A 7,752-nucleotide genomic window follows, 5' to 3' on the forward strand; every position below is an offset into this window, starting at 1 on the left:
TGCCTTAGCGGACAGCAAGAAACCCACAAAAAATAAATAAATAACAGAGAGAATAACAATAACAGTTATTCTCTCTGCTATTTTTCAATATTTATAAACAATAACATATTCACTGTTTGTTGTGTTTGTTTTAATACAGTAATTGATTGATTCAATGTATTTGATAGTTAAAATTGTTACAAATTCAGGTTTTCGTCACCACCGTCAGATGTGTCACCTCCGTCAGTTCTGTCACCTCCGTCAGTTGAATATTTTGATAATATTTCATTATGATATTTTATATTTGTTGTGGAATTGTTGGTCACATGTGAAAGTGTAATCTGTCTGCTAACACGAGAATGTGTTTTGAAATGTTAAAAACATCTTGAATGCTGTTAAAGATAAAGCTGAAATTATATTACACAGTCCAAGCTAAAAAAAAGCACATTTTGTTAAAAAAGAGAAAAGTTGGGAGGTTGTATCAAAGCATAGCTCAGTAGCTTAGTACATATAAGATACATAAATGTAGTTTCATTTCAGTCTTGAGTACAAGGTTTTATTTTTTCAATTTTGCACCCTGTTTTGTCCCACTTCTCAAGAATGACTAATTTATCAGTGTTTGTAAGTAATTTTAACCATGTAAAGTGACTATAACAAGTTTGATCTGCCAAAGATAAACGACAGAGAAATAACGTTATAAATAAAATAGCAGCAGCATAACTTGATATAGGTTTGCATTCATTCCTCTACGGTGGCCGAGAAGTGCAGAGCAAATCACAATTCTGAAAACAAAATAACAAATTATAAACGCAAATGCAAGTCTAAAAAACAAAATAACTAAGTCAGAAAACACAACGACAAATCCGAAAACAAATTTACAAGTCAGAAAACACAACGACAAATCCGAAAACAAATGAACAAGTCAGAAAACACAACGACAAACCGGAAAAGGTAGGTATAGTTTGAGACTTGGCCATTGGTTTGGGATTACTCACCGCTGACTGGACGAGACATCTGTCAATCAACGTATACAGGAAGAACCAGCCGAAGAACAGCAGAGTCGTGGTAGAAAGTTCGGAGGTGGTATTAAAGTAGCTCAGTTTAAATGTATTGTATGAATTGCCCTTACTATGGAATAAAAATACGGAGTGTATATTTACATTTAGTTAAAAGTGGCTATAAATTATCAGCTCCAGTGGCGCAGATGGATAAGTGCATGTTGTTGGCTTTTTGACGCGATCGACCCGGGTTCGATTCCCACCTTTTGCCGAACTTTTTTTTCTCCCTTTTCAAATCTCGTATCACATCGTAAAGGCATTTATTTTCAATAAAAATTAAGGAAATAATCAAAAAGTTGAAAATAAAGTATCGGGTAGGGTTAGGGTAGGTGTAGGGAGGGCTTTATTGTACCAATAAGGTGGCATCCATTTAATAATTAAAATTAAAATTATAATTTACACTCAATACGTTATTATTGCATTCTGTTTTATAATGTACTACAATACTGAAGTGCAGATAATTGCCACTATTTGCAACAAGTAGTAGACTTGATAGTAGAAATCCTGCTATTTTAACATAGTGTAAATAGGTATTTGCACTTAGTGTAAATATCATATTGCTAAAAATACTGCTATTTTCACTTAGTGTAAATAGAATCCATTACTAAAACGAGATTTGAAAAGGGAGGGAAAAAAAGTTCGTCAAAAGACGGGATCGAACCCGGGTCGATCGGGTCAAAAAGCCAACAACACGCACTTATCCATCTGTGCCACTGGAGCTGATGTTTTATAGCCACTTTTAACTAAATGTAAATAGACACCCCGTATTTTTTATTCCAGAGTAAGGGCAATTCATACAATACAATTTAACTGAGCTACTTTAATACCATTTCCCAACTTTTCTACCCGACTCTGCTGTTCTTCGGCTGGTTCTTCCCTGTATACGTTGATTGACAGATGTCTCGTCCAGTCAGCGGTGAGTAATCCCAAACCAATGGCGCTGTCTCAAACTATACCTACCTCTTCCGGTTTGTCTGATTTGTCGTTGTGTTTTCTGACTTATTTTGTTTTCGAATTTGTCATTGTGTTTGCTGACTTGTTATAATGTTTTCTGAATTGCTGTTGTGCTTTCTGAATTATTATTTTGTTTTTTAGACTTGCATTTGCGTTTGTAATTTGTTATTTTGTTTTGTTTGTGATTTGCTTTGCACTTCTCGGCCACCGTAGTTTTGTTAGTTTGATGCGTTTCCTCCTCTTGAGGTCGCCACTGCTTTTAAGAAGAGGTTGCCAGGTTTTCACAACAAAACCCGCCCAATGGCGTTTCGAGGGGATCCCCCGTTAAAAATCGCGTTCCGAGGAGAAAATATGCATGTTTTGGCGGGGTTCCCCTGGTAAAATTCGCATTCCAGGGGCTAAATATCACGTTAATGGGGTCGTTTTTCAACCCGCGGACATGAAAAACAACCCGCGGCAACAGTGTTAAAGCAGCCCAAGTCCGTGGGAAAACCACGGGCTTGGCAACACTTGAAGAGGATAGCTTTCGGATAGCGCATCAAGAACCGGGTTGACCGGGTACTCGGTTCCACCGGTACTTAAAAAAACCTGCTACCCTACCGTAACGTTTTCATTTTTTTAGTACCGACATGGTACCGAAATACCGGGTCTTTTGACAACACTACTCTGGGTTATGTCTGTACTGTGGAATCCCGGGGCATTTCATTAAGATTCACAACACTTGCATATGCACATTAATTTGCTTTTAACCTCCTCAGCAGAGGACTGGAAATGATCTATCTCAGCCCCAAATGGATTTAAATCAAATTTACACATTTCTATGATTATCTGTGTCGAATTAAGTTCTGTTTTTTGCTTTTGCCAATTGCACTTCACAAGCAAATGGTGTTTATGAAACATTGACAGAAATTCTTTCATTTTCATTGTTATAGAAAAAAACAGGTTGTAAACGCTGGGTCAAATTAGGTAACCAGGAAATATGACCTGAGAAAAAATGCCAATGTACAACAGAGACAGACACACCTCAACATGACAATAGTTGACATGAATGTTACCAAACCAAAGTTAAACAAATCTAAACATTTTGTATTTGAGCTTGTTTTTTTGGTCTAGATTCCAGCTCTGCTCTCTCTGGACCTTCAGCTTCAAGAGGTGCATCATGGGAAGCATTTAAACACTGCCTTTCCTTTACTCTCTGCTCCAGCTCATCCACAGAAATATTCTTAATTAAAATTTTAGGTGCAAAAAAGAAATACATATTTGTGCCTTTTCATTTTGTTAATTTTGTGCCCTTTTTCACCAGCATTAGATTAAAGAGAAAAATAAATAAATAAATAAAATAAAGTACACACCATTGAATATTATTAGAATTACAAACACAAATATGAACATATACAGGTCCATGTTCAGTTATGATAAATTATCATCATCTCTTTGGCTCATCAAAGTCAAACTGAAGTTTTATAAGATACTATTTTGGTGCATCTGGATATGTTGAAACCTGTTTTACTTTACCGAGAAACTAATCAAGACAAACTGGTTCTGATTAAGTTGGAAAAACATCACTATAAAAAAAAAATGAAAAGCATCTCTAAAGGAAGTGCTGGGCAAATTAACTCGAATGAATTTCAAATGAAATCACACTCTGGCTTCCCCTTCAGTTAAAATCACGTTCCTTTAAATAAAATATCTAAGTATATGGAAGACTGCACTGTGTAAAAAACAACAACAACAACAAAACACACACACACACACACACATATATATATATATATATATATACATAATGAGAAAAATACATCTGAATAAAAGCTGTAGGTATAAATCTCATACTTATTTTCATCATCATCTCAAGTAAATCAACCTACAAAACTACTGAAAGCTTAAGACATAAAGCAAAATCATGATGAACATGACGAGTAAAGCAGGAGAGATTAATCTAAAGATGCTCCTAATATGTACTAATTATAGGAATAAACAAACATTGCTAATATGCTGGTTCAAAAATTTAAAAAAATTGTATTTACCTCTAATGTAACACCTACCTAAACGGTGGTGACTCGACAACAGAAAAGGGGTGCAACCCTTTGACTATGAACGATGTGATCGACCTGTGACACTCCTCAATTTTTTCTTGTGTGAGCTTTCCTTTCGAAGCGAGGGAGAATGGTGTCTCACACGCAACATTTTGTGGCGTGGTCGCCGTACTAGTGCTGGCTAATGAAGGGCACTCAGGATGCGCAATGAATCAAACACGGTGCATTCATTTAATTTGACGCGGTGAACCAACCGCAGATGCTTAGTCATGCTGGTCATGACACCTTGCTTGCAATGGTCCTGCATATACCAAATTTATCTTTCCATCAATTCCCGATTCGCGGGAGAAACATGATAAAAACGCTGTTTAATCGGCTTTGCGTCCTCCACATCAATATCATGTTCGACCCAATCAGTACGAGAAGGCACATCTCCAAATAATTCAGGAAAACTATGTAATAATTCACATAACTCCTGACATCTTACAGAAGGCAGATGACGGAGAGTGATTTCTAAATTCTGCAATGACTCGGAATTTTGTAGCCGACCACGAAGCACACAATCATCCGGTGAGAGGGTCTCCTCTTCTCCCCCCAATAAGCTCACATTACCCCCACCAACAGAGGCTACAGAAAGGGCGGGACGTGAAGGCATCAATTCCGCCGAAAACTTCGTTTCGGTTTCAGAATAAGGCTTTAGTATATTTACATGACAACGTTTAACAGACTTTCTTCATGATGGCATTATAATTTCGTCATTTTCGTCACTCAATTTACGTTGTACTACAAAAGGACCATCAAATTTATAAGCTTTGGTTAGCTTTGAATATAATTTATTCAAAAGCTACAGTCACATAAAAAAGTAAAGAACACCATAAAGAAAACAACTATGTATTGGAAACATCAGTAGTGCCAATGTGTAATGCAAAATGTATGGATGTAGGGAGATGTAGTGTACTGCGGTGTTGGGGTGCAAGGGCAAACAAGCCAAACAAGCCACAAAACCAAATATCCAAAACCGGAGCCCCCCCCTGGCTCAAGCGGAGGCCTCTTTTAAAGGGAGCGTCTGATAGAGAGCAGGTGTCTCAAACGACGGCCAATCAAGGTAGTCTGTGGACTCCTACAGCCATTCCACGAACAAACGACAGGGGTCGTCACACCCCTCCCCATAAGACAGGGACTCCCACAAAGATCCCTGTAACGAAATATCAAAACAAATCAGCCAAATAGCATACCTGAATCAGAACCAAGGACAGCTCCTAAAAAAAAACACAGAAGGAAGAAAACATCTAAATTAGCCCAAGACCATAGCTACATTATGCATCTGAAGCGCGAGACAGCGCATCGGCTACCACATTTTCCGAACCTCGGACGTGTCGAATATCCAGGCAGAACGACTGCAAAAACAGAGAACAGAGTACATCGAATCAGCCGCTGATTCGGACACTGTAAGGAATTCAGAAATGTCAGTGGATTATGATCCATGTATATCACAATAGGGGCACTTGAATTTAAATACACGGCAAAATGTTGTAGTGCCCAGATAAGGGCCAATGCTTCCTTTTCAACCACAGAATAGTGACGCTGATATGAGGTAAACTTTTTTGAAAAAAAACTAACTGGATGATCTACTCCGTCATCCCGCTGCTGAAGAACTGCTCCAGCTCCCACGTTACTGGCATCAACATGCAGTGTAAAAGACTTATCAAAGGACGGAGCTCGAAGCACAGGCTCCGAGCACAGGAGAGACTTAACATTTTCGAAAGCCATATCACAGCTAGGAGACCAAGTAAACTTTACCTTGCCCTTCAACAAGTCAAACTTGCTGACGAACTTTGAAGACCCGACCTGGTCTACGCAATCTTCGATGCGAGGTAAAGGGAAACAATCTGGTCTAGTTACACTATTTACTTTTCGAAAGTCAGTGCAGAATCGAACACTACCGTCGGCCTTTCCTACTAAAAGGCACGGGGAGGCCCAATCAGAAAACGAAGGCACCGCAATATTATGGTCCTGCATATACCGAATTTCTCTTTCCATCAATTCCCGATTCGCAGGAGAAACACGATAGAAACGCTGTTTAATCGGCTTTGCGTCCCCCACATCAATATCATGTTCGACCCAATCAGTACGAGAAGGCACATCTCCAAATAATTCAGGAAAACTACGTAATAATTCATATAACTCCTGACATTACAGAAGGCAGATGACGGAGTATAATTTCTAAATTCTGCAATGACTCGGAATTTTGTAGCCGACCCCGAAACACACAATCATCCGGCGAGAGGGTCTCCTCTTCTCCCCCCACTAAGCTACCCCCACCAACAGAAGCTACAGAAAGGGCAGGACGTGAAGGCATCAATTCCGCCGAAGACTTAGTTTCGGTTTCATAATAAGGTTTTAGTATATTTACATGACAACGTTTAACAGACTTTCTTCGTGATGGCATTATAACTTCGTAATTTTCGTCACTTAATTTACGTTGTACTACAAAAGGACCATCAAATTTAGCCTCAAATGGAGAAGATACAATAGGCCGTAAAACGAGCACTTGATCGCCTGGTTTAAAAACTCGATGCTCAACTGTACGGTCGTATAATCGCTTCATGTTTCCCTGACGTTCCTTAAGATTTTCCTTAGCTCGCTCCCTCACTTGAAAAAGTTGATTCTTAAAACCCAACACATACGATGCCAAATTTTTAGGAGGTTCAGCAACTTTCCCAGCCTCCTGAAATATGGATAACAAACCACGCACTTTATGGCCGAAAACCAAGTCATTAGGGCTAAAACCCGTACTTTCCTGCACCACTTCGCGTGCCGCTAACATCATCCACGGCAAACCTTCTTCCCAGTCTCTATCCAGCTGCACACAGTACGCGCGAAGCAGTGACTTTAACGACTGATGGAATCTCTCTAAAGCACCCTGGCTTTGAGCGTGGTACGCGGTAGACTGGTTATGTTTAATGCGCAGCTGTTTCAACACTTGCTGGAAGAGGTGAGAAGTAAGGTTTGAGCCTTGATCGCTCTGAATGACTTTTGGAATTCCAAAGACTGATATAAATTGGGTTAAAGCTTTGACAATAGAGCGAGAAGTAATACTGCGCAATGGATACGCCGCAGGGAAACGTGTATTTATGCACATAACAGTGAACAAATAAATACTTCCTGACTTTGAGCGAGGTAATGGCCCTACACAATCAACAATAAGATGTTCAAAAGGTTCACCAGTAGCTTCAATTGGTCGCAAAGGAAAAGGTTTTAACACCTGATTCGGTTTGCTAGTTAGTTGGCAGGTCCAACAACTTAACATAAGCAGAAATATCTCGCTTCAAACGCGGCCAAAAAAAATATCGCAACAAGCGATCGTAGGTTTTACGCACCCCTTGGTGACCTAGTTGATCATGCGCAATTTCAATCATCATTTGTCGATACTTTACAGGAACAACTACTTGAAAAACAGGATCCCCAACAAAATCATCCTTGTGAGGAACATATTTTCGCAGCAACCCCCCATCGTGAACAAAATAGCCACGAGCCACGCTATCCACTTCACCTGGAGAAACAACACTCTGGAACAGTTCATCCAAAGAGGAGTCACTGCGCTGTTCTTTTCCCAATTCCACTGCAGAGACAGGAAAAGACAAAGCAGACAAGTCAGGCATTGACGCATTGCTACATATTTTAATTTGGCTATCCTTCGGAGTACATGTCTTTTCACCACACGA

This window comes from Sinocyclocheilus rhinocerous, unplaced genomic scaffold (assembly GCF_001515625.1).
Source record: "Sinocyclocheilus rhinocerous isolate Xijiao unplaced genomic scaffold, SAMN03320098_v1.1 scaffold1885, whole genome shotgun sequence".
In the NCBI taxonomy this organism is placed as follows: domain Eukaryota; kingdom Metazoa; phylum Chordata; class Actinopteri; order Cypriniformes; family Cyprinidae; genus Sinocyclocheilus; species Sinocyclocheilus rhinocerous.